Raw genomic sequence first — 13,379 nt, forward strand, 5'->3', positions numbered from 1 at the left:
GATGTGTGAGCTAAACTACTTTTCAAGGTTACAAATAAAGCAAAAGAAAGATGAAACTTCCATCAATCAAGCTAAATACACAAACAAAAATGCTTAAGAAATTTGAGATGGAGGGAAATAGATCATATTCAACTTTAATGAGCACGTCTACAAAGCTTGATAGGATGAAAAAGGTAAGCCTATTGACTTTAAACTTTGTAGATCTATGATAGGCTCTTTACTTTATCTTACAACAAGTAGGCCGAATATTAACTTTAGTGTAAGACTTTGTGCTAGATTTCGATCATCCTTTAAGGAATCCCATGTAAGTGCAGTCAACAAAATATTTAGATATCTTAAAGATATACCTAACTTAGGAATTTGGTATCCAAAGAACTCCTCATTTGACTTACATTCATATTTGAATGTCGACTTTAGAGGATGTAAAGTAGATAGATAAAGCACATCTAATACTTGTCAATTCTTAGGTAAGATGTTAATATCACGATTCTTTAAAAAGTAAAAAAGTATAGCACAATCCACAGCCGAAGCTGAATATGCAGTTGTCGGTAGTTGTTATGCTCAAATCCTTTGGATGAAACAACAATTAGAGGATTATGGAGTTTCAATTAAAAAGATTCCCATTAAATGTGATAACACTAGTGCTATAAATCTCACCAAAAATCCTATTTATCATTTTAGGACTAAGCACATCGAAATTAGACATCACTTTGTTAGGGATCATGTCTAAGAAAAAAAGATGTAGTGATTGAATATATTAGTACACAAGATCAAATAGCTAATATTTTTACCAAACCATTAAATAAGAAAGCTTTTTATAAGATTAAGGGAGAACTAGGAATTATGAACATGCCTGGATTGATTTACATGTATATTTTATTGATTTATTTGATTATTCGATTAATTCTTTTATTTGTTGATATTGACTTGATATGTTCTTTGATTGATTGAATGTGTGTGTGTGTGTGTGTGTATGTTACTATATTAAATCATGTTGTATTATCCATTGTTCATATCTTACATGCATACATTATTCACACAAAAGTCATCCAATACTAAACCTCCCAATCATTCCTCATGATTTTAAAAATACACTTGCACAAGTTCAACAATATGCTTTTGAATCTTAAAAAATAAGCCTTGAGTTTTGTTAAATGTTTTTGAAAATTGATTCTTGGACATTTTCACATGTTCTCAAAATAAAAAATTCAAGATTTTTCAGCTTTGGAAGTGCAATGAACGACTTTTATTGGTTAAAGTTCAACTATGACTTGATTATGTGAGCATATTGAAGTTCTCTGGACTTAAAGGTCGAGTATCACTCATTCATAGTCGAGTATACATCAAAATTAAATGTTTTGTAGGCTTAAGGATCGAGTATTGTTCATCAATAGTCAAGTATTGAAGAAGTTTCAACATTTTCAAAGCTTCTTCAAGAAGTCGAGTCATGCTTTAATGTCTTAAACAAGCCATAGTCAAGTACTTCATTTAAAAAGGCAACTACCCTTGGGTTTAAAAGTTTCAAAGCATTTAATAATATCTCCATAGTTGAGTATAATTCATATATAGTCGACTTTAAGAGGCATGATTTAATTTCTTTGAACCGAACATTCAATTCAAAATTCATCGAATCTTTTTCAAGTTCATTCTCTCTGATTTTTCAAAGTTCATTGTGCTAATTAAAATCCCTCAATTTTTCTTCACTATAAATTGGATTACTTCAAATTCAAAATCACTTCAAAACCTAGAAAATCCTCTGAACAGTGCAATAGTCGATTTTCTAAGTCTCATATTCGACTCTAGTTTTTCATAGTCGATTTCCTACTCCTTAAAGTTGATCTTCATTCTAGAAAATTCATACTAATCAACATCCACACTTAGATAATTTTAGAGCAATTGGATGGTATGATTATTGTCGTTTGAAGATACCCGTGTATGAAAGGCTTGTTAGAGTTTTCTATTGCAATGCTAGTGTGAACTATAGAGGTGATCAAATAAGCTTAGGACATATGACGGAGCATTTAGTACATATGTAATGGGTTGAATGTTTGAGATCACCACTCAATTAAGTAAGAATTTTTTAGGACTCCATTGTGCACCTAATTCTATGACTTACAAAAGTGATGATTTGATGGTGCAAGCATTAGAAAGGGAGTTATTTGCTCACAATGTTGAAGCTCATGATTCATGCATGAGATTATCTATGATGGATACGATTCTTCATCTCTTCATTAGTTGGACCATTTGACTATTGTTGATTTCTCATGCAAGTTCACGTATCGTTAATAAGAAATATACTAGAAAGTAGAATTCGTTCTCACGGAGAATTTAATTAATTTTTAATTGCTAACTACTAAAATTATAACACCCTAATCTTATCCAAATAACCTAATTACTAAGAAAAATTAAAACTAATAACTAAAACTAATATAAAATCTATTAGCAAAATTATTTTATTAAATTTGAGTGACTACTAGACCTAAAATTATGATATCCCTTAATACTTTATCTAAATATTCTCTCTCTCTCTCTCTCTCTTAACTCAGTTTAATAGATTAAATTGCTAACTTAGAGTCCTAGATTATTTACAAGTCTCTGTCGAGTTTCTCATAAAAATATCTTTCTCAATTAATTTACTTTATGTTTATGCAAATTAAATTAAAAAAAGATTCATTAAGTTCAGGCTCTAATCCTAGCTACTTATGGCTTATAGGTGTATGTTTACCCTATATGCGAATCAAACCACCTAATCAACTAAGTGTATTCAATCATACGCTATTCTATTCAAGGTCTACCTAAATCTCCTTCGTCAAGGTTTAATTTAGATTTCTAATTCATTCTAATTGGTGATCAGGTAATTAGAAGTATTAGGAACACAATAAAATAAATAACTTAAAATCATTAAACATAAGCAAAAGAAAGATAAATAAATCAGATTACGTATTGAGTTCAATCATAATCTTAGATAAATAAGTTAGTTCCTCATCAAGCCACACATCATCATCAAATTAGATTTAAACAATAAAATCAAACAAAGAAAATAAAAGAATAACAAAAGATAAAAAGAACCCAAGAATTGTAATCTTGATCTTCCAAATCTTCTTGATACCCTTGATTTCTTCTTAGCTTCAATGACTTTGTGACTTGATTCTTAGCTCTTAATCTGGTGTTTTTTTCTCTTCTTTTAAAAGTCTTCCGAAAGGTTGTTTTTATAGGGCTTTGAAGTTAGACCAAGTTGGTGAAGAAAGAAGTCAATTTCAATAAGGATTTCCTCATCAGACTACGTGAGACGCTACCTACCTCCACCAAGGGCGTGGACTCGACCAATTAATTAGGAGAAATCGTAATTGCTTTAGGATTGCTACAATGCTTCAAATTCAAAAAGATTTTTGACTATCTTTCAGGTCAAAATGGGAAACGTGGTAAACATGAAAGTTTTATATTGTTCTCTTAACTTTCCAATGGTTTAAGAATCATCTCATTTGGAGCTATGTAGAGAGAGTTATGATCAAAATATCGAGACATGTACAATAAAAGCCTGCACCTCAAAATTACTCTCATTCTTTCATTATAAGTTTTCCTTCATTAAACACCTACAAAAGTACGAATAAATCAATAAAAACCTATCTTAATCACAGTAACACCAAATTAAGTATAAAATTAACTATGATTAGATTAACTCACTTAAATTAATTAATTTAAATAATTTAACTAAAACCTACTAAATGACAAAACAAAAATAAAACGCGCTCAACCTAAGAATGTAAAGTTCACATATAAATAGTCGAGGGAGAAATATCTCATAAAAACATAAAAATTAGAATCCTCAAAAGCTGACATTGAGAGATAAAATTTAAAACAATTTTAGGAGCTACAATCAACCTAAAAAGCGATACCAACTTATGAGATGAGGTTTCAAATATTTCTAGCTCTTTGCCACCTAAATTTCCTCAACAAATTTTTGTTCTACATTTTTCATTAGTCAATGTCTAGTAAAAATAACTCTGAGTAAAACCCAAGGATTCCTTCCATCAAGTGCATCATTTTACAAGATCATATAAGTTCTCTTTTATAAAAAACAATAAGCTAACAAAATCTACAAAAGTAACCATATGCATATGCTACGGATGGATTATGTTCATTTCTCATAGGAGTCTCCCCATCTACATGCTAACCAATCTCCTCACGTTGACAAATTTCCCTCGAATTACAACCATAAAACCCACTCAAAGTTATAAGCTTTCATCAACAAATAAATGAAACAAAGTACTGATAGAGAGCCAAAACAAAATAATGTACATGAGAGGACAAAACCTAACCATGACGATAACATTCCTTGTCAATCACTCAACATCCAAATGCAAATTTTCAGAGTAAAAAAATTATGGCTTGCTTCGAGCCGATGAATAAGTTGGTGAGCTTTGGCCGTTGATAGATGTTTCTAGAAACTAAAATTGTGATTCGATTTACCCATTTGCATTAAAAAAAGAATATATTCATTTTCAAAAAAAAAAAAGAAAACCAACAAAAGCTATGGAAAAATGATTAATTAGAATAAAGTAATGATGTACCAACAGAGATGAAACTATGGCGTAGGGTAAGGTAGTCAACTTTTGCCACAAAGGTGAAGAAATATTGAAAGAAGCATTTCTACACCAACCAAATTAATTTATTAAGGAAACATATTTTTCTCATTGTGAATAAAAAAATAATAAAAATGCAAAAAGTAAAGAAAATTGACTTACAATCCACAAAAGGATTGATGTCTCTGCACATGAATTCATATGCCTACGCGCAAAAGTCATTTTTCTTGTGAATCTAATGCGATCAGGATCTGATTGAATAGTTGTTTACATGCAAAACCAAAGAAAAAATAATATAATTAAAACTTAGATATCATATCTTAAATATGTTAATTAATTACACTATTGACTACACTATTATCATACCCAGTAAAGCATGCAAGTACGTAAATTCCCAAAGGACGAAAATCAAGAATGAAGCAAAGAATGAAAACCAATAACCTAGCTACACTATTATGATACCCAGTAAAGCATGCAGGAATGTAAAAACCCAAACAACGAAAATAGAGAATCAAGTAAAGAATGAACACCAACAATCCAGCAAAGAAATGAAAAAATCAAAGCATAAAATGAATGGAAAAATCAACCAACAAACTGTAAGTGAAATACCTAACCCTAGGAAAAAATATCAAAGCTAGGGCATTGTGGAACAAGTATTTTGAGGTAGGAGGTTACGATTATTGTTTGTTGGTGTATCTAAAATGGGACTTCCAAGCTCTGTTGGGCTATATGTCCATATATCTCCAAATCATGGACCTGTAGGGAACGTCGTCATCAAAATGGGACTATTTTGCTAGCTACCGCTTAGCTATTGCCAATGTAATCGATGATTCCAAAACCATTCATTGGGATTCATGAGAAAGAAAGAAAGAAAAGAGGGAGTATTCATGTAGTTTTTATGTGTAAAACCAAAAATACCCCTCTCAAAACATTAAAAGACCAAGAGAGGTGTCAAGACTCAACACCTTCATGTACATAAGATTCATTATGTAGTAGATTAATGATAAAAATCATGTTATTACATTTCTTTTTAAAATTTTGCACAATATACTTTAAAATTAATTGGAAACTTCCCAAACTGGCTTCTTTTTCTAAGCTCTTTCTGATTCGATTTATTTAATTTTTTTTCTTTTTGACATAAGATTTAATATATTTCAATGCAATTAAATAGATTTTATTTATAACAAAATAAAATTAGGAACATAATAGTAAGGAATACTTGATTCTCCGTCTCTCTAATTAATTAAGCAAGAATTAAAATTAACTTTTTTTTCCTTGATTTACATGGCCTGGAGACAAATAAAAACGTAAAGTAAATAATTTTAATAGAGATTAATTGAACTTATGAAAAAGCTTTAGAAATTTCATCGAAGTGTATATTAAAAATTTGCTCCTAATAAAAAAATTAAAAGAAGAAATTGTGAGAAATGATCAACCTCATAAAGCCATTTCAAAAATAACCCTTAATATAAAGTTAACTGGTTTTACCTAATTTTACCATGACTTGACAAAAATTCCTTTAACGCCATTTCAAACAAATTAAATCATTTACCACAATTTTCCCTCCTGATTTCTCTCTCTAGCATCCGTCTGTGGTGCTTCCAATTTCTCTCTTTCACCATTCAGCTCTCTTTAATTTTATCAATTTTTCTCTTCCACATCTATCTATTATGCTCCCGATTTCTCTCTCCCGCCATCTAACTCTCTCTAATTTTACCACCATCACCATCTCTCTATCTATTTCTCGTCATATCGTTATCAATCTACAGACCAAAAAGCATATATGACATCAATGTATGTTTTTGGGTTTATTGGTTTATATTTAAAGAACCTTAAAGTTGATGGGTTGAAGTTATATAAATAAAATCTGTAAATTAGAATACTATCCAAAGTTGTTACAATCCATGTCTATATATAACAATTCTAATGCACTTAGCGTGTAACAAATCTATTGAATATGACATGGTTTAAACATAGTATGTAACTTAATTTCTATCTTTGTGTTTCACTAAAACATAAACTCTCGGAGTTAAATACTTTAAATATGGCGTGTAACTTGATTTCTATTTTTGTATTTTATTAAGACATAAACTCTTGGAGTTAAATACCTTAAACATGGCATGTAACAATTTTATTTTTTCAAAATAGCATGTAATAATTTGTTTTAAATATGATGTGTAACAATGATATTTTTTAAATATAACATATAACTTGATATCTATCTTTGTATTTCATTAAAATATAAACTCTTAGAGTTAAATACCTTAAACATGATGTGTAATAACTTTTTTTTTCAACATGTATAACTTTTCTTTCAACATGGCTTGCAACTTGGTCTTATTCTTTATATTTCACTAAGACATAAACTCTTGGAGTTAAACACTTTAAACATGACATTCAACAACATTTTTTTGAACATGACTTGTAATAATATTATTTTTTAAACATGACGTGTAACTTGGTTTCAATCTTTGTATTTCAATAAAACATAAACTCTTGAAGTTAAACATTTTAAGTATGACGTGTAATAATTTTTTTTTAACTTAACGAATAACAACATTTTCTTCAATACGTGTGCTTCAATATGGACAAAATTTTGTCTAAAAATATTTTCTCTTAATTAAAAATAATTAAATTTTAAAAAAAATTATTTTTCAAAACATTGTATCTTATAGGGTGAAAAAAAAAGCCCAAATTGAAAACAAAAGAAAGGAATGTTGGTGGGCTTTAGATGGAGGCCAATCACATGACCATGGGGCATTTCAAATTGGGTCAAGTACGTGTAGAAGATGTATACTAAGTGGGCCATGACGATGGACAAAATTCCTCCCATTTCACATGTAAATAATCAGATGTCTCCCTTTGCCATACAAAGGTTAAAAAGAGATTCTTTTGAATAAAATCAATAGAAGTTCAAATAACTTCATTTGCTAAGCCTTTGTTCCCAGTCAACTAATATATATAAGCCAGGCTTTGAACCCAAAGTCATTTATATCTACTTCTTCATTTGCTAAGCCTTTGTTCCCAGTCAACTAATGAAGCATTTTACTTAATTAGAACATCAATCAATGGCAGTTTTACCTTCTTCAATTGTAAATTGTGGTGTTTTCTTTTTCATGATTAATAATTAGTTAAGTAAACTTTTACAATATTGGCACATACAATTATGATATCATGAGAATTACTTTTTTTTTTTTACTTATAAATACTATGTGACGTGTTCATACATATAAATAATTAACAATGCTTCATGCTGTAGTGAAAAGAAAACAGAAATATCAAAACTTTTGTCTAAAGAATAAATGTCAATATATATATCTATACCTTCATATGCTTCATGTCATTTATATATCCAACAAAATAGTATTACCTTCAAAAAATAAAACAAATGTAGCGAACACAGGAAGCCTTTTTTTCCTTTTAGAGACTACTTGACTAAGCTATTTTCAGGAAATTAAGCTGTCGGCACTCGTGCCTTATTTGCCTATTTCTACTGAGTTTTTTGTTCTTTTTTTAAATACTCTTTGCATGAATATATATATATATATATTATATTAGGCCTCCGAAACGCCTCCTACAAACTTGTAATAATAACAAGAAACATTTTCTTGAGCATTTCCTGCAAAATTATCTTCTTCCTCTCTGGATGTATATTTTGTCAAATCGATATTCACAGTTTGATTAAAGCTTTCATGTAAAACTTTTCTAAAAATTGATTTTGTCTATTTCCTATCTCTGTTGCCTTTTTAATTGCTTCCCCCAAGTGTAAAAGAAAATGAAAGAAACAGATGCTGCCATGCAAATGCAATAATTGCTTATCATCTCCAGGCCCTCTTGGATTTTCTTGCTATGAAAATGAGGTGAATGCAAATGAGACTAATGAAAAGGCTGACATGCAACATCCCATGTGGTTTTGGAAATGCATAATTGCAAAGTCAAATTTTGTGGGAGCTTGAGGTCCAAACCTATCTATTTTTTATCTAAAAAGGCAAATATCTTAGCTATATTGGAACACAAATTGAAAAATAAGAAAATGGCTTCAAAAGCGTATTTTGATGTTATTGTCCTTAAAATTTTATTCACCTCTATTTATAATATTCAAAAAAGTTATCGACGTATAAACCTCCAAAATAGAATAAAACTTATTGATTGGCTACATTTTGCACTAACAAAATCAATCCACTAAGTACTTACCGAAATATAACAAGATTATTAAACTCCTATAAAGTTTTTCTACAGTCAAACACTATAAAAGCAATATAAAAAAAAAAGTAAAAAAAGTGGAAAAAATGATTGCGAATTGTTTTTCTTTTGTCTTCTTCCATATATCTTCAAGAAACCAAAGAGTCTTATATATAAGTAAAGATTTCTCTTCCCAACAGAGATAATTGTTTATTTCCAATAGATAAAATTATCTATTTTCTAATAAATATAATTTTTTTCTTTTTAACATAATTATTTGAACAAACTTAATTGTTTGAACAAACATAACTCTTGAACAATCATAATTGTTTAAAGAACTTTTTTCCTTTCACTCTTCTATTATTGTTGTTGAAAATGTCCAACAAGTTATTTGTCTGTAATTGTTTACACATTTTAGACAGTTGTAACCCTTAGGTCATGTTTGGTAGGTGGAATGGCTAAGTCATTCCCCCTCTATTCCTTACAAAATTTTATCCCCTTGTTTAGTTTGTTCTTAGGGAAGGAATAGCCATTCCAAAAGGAATGGCTATTCTTTAAAATTAGGCAAAAGCTTGGAATAACTAATACCACCATCCTCCATGGTATTAGCTATTCCACACTTATGGGAATAAAATTTATACATTTTGGACTAAAATGTCATTATTTATTTTTAAAAATTACAAATTTAAATTTATAAAATTAATATTTTAAATTAAAATTAAAAAATATTAATATTTTTATATTTTAATTATAACATATTTAAATTATAAATAAAAAATTAGTATTTTAAAATATTAATTTTTAAATTATTAAGTGAAATTTAAATTAAAAAATGAAAAATGAAAATAGAGAAAAATAAATCTTATTATAATAAAAAGGTTAAGTTATTAATTATATATTATAAAATATTTTGAATTTAAAAATTAATTAAAAGTATTAAATATTTTAATCATAATAATATTTAAATTATAAATTAAATTACCAATTATTAATATTTTCAATCAATTATAAATTATTAATATTTAAAAATAAAATAAAAACAAATAATCATAATAACATTTAAATTATAAATAAAATAGTAGTATTTTATAATATTAATGATTAAATTACAAATAAAATATTAACACTTAAATAATCAACTATTAATATTTAAAAATATAAATTATTAATATTTAAAAGATAAAATAAAATAAAAATAAATAATCACAATAACATTTAATATTAATGATTAAAGTATAAATAAAATATTAATATTTAAACTATCAATTTTTAATATTTTAAATAAATTATACATTATTAATGTTTAAAAATAAAATAATTTAAAAATAAATAATCATTATAACATTTAAATTATAAATAAAATATCAATATTTTGTAATATTAATGATTAGATTATAAATAAAATATTAATATTTTAAAAATAAAATAAAAATTAAATAATCATTATATAATAAAGGGTATTTTTGTCTTTTTATTTTTATTCTTTTCTTATTCCAAAGTTATTTTTACCAACCAAACACTGTAATACGTCATAATAATCATTCATGCTCTATTTCATTTATCATATCAAACTATGTAATACATATTCTATTCTATTCTCATCTCATTCTATTCACACGTAATAGTTATTCTATTCCATTCCTATCTATTCCACGAACCAAACGTACTATTAGTACTACAAGAAAGGAGAGGGAAGAACTAGTGCAATCTCTTCTAGAAAGTTAAACTCAAATATATTTGGTTCATAAAATAGAATAGGTATTTTGTGAGAATAGAATAAAGTAGAAATGAAAATGTTATTATGTAGTTTGATTGATGGAATGGAATACGGTAGGAATTGCTATTATGATTTATTGTAATATTTGGTTAGCAAAAATAATTTTAGAATAATAAAAGAATAGATGATAAAAAGATAAAAATATCTTTCATTATAATATATAATTATCTATTTTAATTTTATTTTTTAAAATATTAATAATTTATAATTTATTTAAAATATTGATAATTTATAATTTATTTAAAATATTAATAATTGATGATTTAAATATTAACATTTTATTTATAATTTAAATATTATTATGATTAAAATATTAATAATTTTAATTAATTTTTAAATTTAAAATATTAATTTTTTTGTAATTTATAATTGAAACTTAAAATATTTATTATAGTGTATAATTATCTATTTTTATTTTATTTTATTTTTTAAATATTAATAACATATAATCTATTTTAAAATATTAATAATTGATAATTTAAATATTAATATTTTATTTAAAATTTAAATATTATTATGAGTAAAATATTAATAATTTTAATTAAATTTTTAATTTAAAATATTATTTTTTATAATATATAATTGAAAATTAAAATATTTATTATAATATATGATTATCTATTAATAATTTATTTTATTTTTTAAAATATCAATAATTTATAATTTATAATTTATTTTAAAATATTTATAATTGATAATTTAAATATTAATATTTTATTTAAAATTTAATCATTAACATTTTAAAATATTAATATTTTATTAATTTTTTAAATATTATTATGATCAAAATATTAATAATTTTAATTAATTTTTAAAATATTAGTTTTTTTTATAATATATAATTAAAGTCTTAAATTTTTTTTTTCATTTTCACTTATAAGGAGCATTTTTGTCTTATTAATTTTAGAAGTTATTCCCCATTCATGGTAGCAAATACCATGGGGGCTTGGTATTAGTTATCCCTTAATCTTAGTTGATATTAAGGAATGGCTGTTTCTTGGAACACTTGACAACCAAAGGAAGAAACAAATATTTCTTAGGAATAGAGGGGAATGACTTAGCCATTTCCCCAACCAAACAAACAAAGTATAAAGAAGTAATCTCCAACTTGTTTAAATTCCAGGATATATGCCTTTATATTAAGAGGAAAATGATACTTCCGGCCCAACCCCAATATTTGAATGTCTTATATAAACTTATTTACAATTTAATATAAATCATATCTTAAAAGATTGAATACATTTTTGAACTAATTAACAACATAGTAACTGTTATAATATTAAAGTAAAAAACATATGATATCAAATATATTTTATATTAATTCCTGCAGGTGAGGCGGAGGGAGCATGCAGAGCTGTAGAGAACGGGCCAGTTTACCATCCAGTCCGTCCTTACTCCCTGCTATACTTGATGGCTTTTATGGCGAAAAGGCTGAAAAAGGTGTTGAGCTGACATTAACAGATTTTATTCTGCTTGTCCTGTGTTATCTTCCAAATGCTTTATAGGACGGAGGAGCAAAATTATTTCTTCCTCTTGTTTGCTTCACTTAGACGCTTACTAGTTAGGAGTTACTGCCCCCCTCCCTCCCACTCCAATAAATTTGCCAACGCTGCCCGATTGAGATGTGCCACTGACTCAGCAAGCTAGTCCTTCCTCACCTTCTATTCTTTTTTTCTTTTTTACGTACACTATACTTTTATGGTACTGTTTTTTGGTTGGCTAACAAAGAAACCCAATTTCTCATCAATTTGCCAAGCTACCACATGCTAGACTCTGAATACATATATATATATATATATAGATATATTATACAGTACAAATATTAATGCATCATGTAAATCCAACGAACCTGACCATATCTAGTTAACGTTTGATTCATTTATTTAAATTAAAATCTTTACATTGTCCAACAACAAACAAAAAGACGAGAATAGTTGTAGTGCCACTATTTTGTTTCTAGGGATTATTAGTTAGTCAGAGTAATATGGTTCAACAAAATCAATAAACCCGATGTTAAAGTTTGGGACAAAAAGCATGCCGTAGAAACTTATCTTACATCAATGGCAGCAGATATGATAGACTTCCGTGAATTTGGCCTGCAAAGACGTGTCTGTGGCAGGGCGAATTCACGGAAGCCCATGACATTGTCTCCCGTGGCATAGGATCTTTCGAAAAAATAGTAGAACCGTATTGCCGCTTGGACGGATAAATAGATGAGGAAACCAAGGAAGTATCAGCAGCCACCAGCCATCAATGCATTTCCAATTAAAGAGTAAATGCTCGCTAGTAGCAACATAGCAGGACAACAAGCATTTGTTCCCTAAGCCCTGCAAGAGACTTGTGTGCTGGATAACATGATGCATGAGGATATATCAAAGTTTTGTTTTAATGCTTCTCTGTATGTATAGCATGTCCCATCACCAAAATTCAGGAACTATCTTGGCATTTCAGGGAAGATAGGCTGGATGTCATGGACTGCTTCAATGGTTTTTATTTATTAAAAATTATGCAAATCTTCTCATGTCTAATCATATCAACCTTTAGGATCGTTACAATTATATGACATCTTATCTCAACTCTCCCATTCCTTGGTGAGACAGCAAAGCCCCAGAAATACTTTTTCACCGATTGGTTGTTTAAGCTAAGTTGATTCTATAACCCTGTAAAGACATGACATTAGTAACAAAGCTATATCTGAATGGAAAAGAAAGAGACTAGGTTATTTGTTAACGGTGAAAGGCGTCCATTCCTGATGATAGTTGGCTTAACTATATATATATATATATATATATATATATATGAAGAAGAAGAAGATCTGCAATCAAAAAGAGAAAAAG

The sequence above is a fragment of the Theobroma cacao genome, chromosome 1 (assembly GCF_053813885.1).
Source record: "Theobroma cacao isolate CCN51 chromosome 1, ASM5381388v1, whole genome shotgun sequence".
Taxonomy (NCBI): Eukaryota; Viridiplantae; Streptophyta; class Magnoliopsida; order Malvales; family Malvaceae; genus Theobroma; species Theobroma cacao.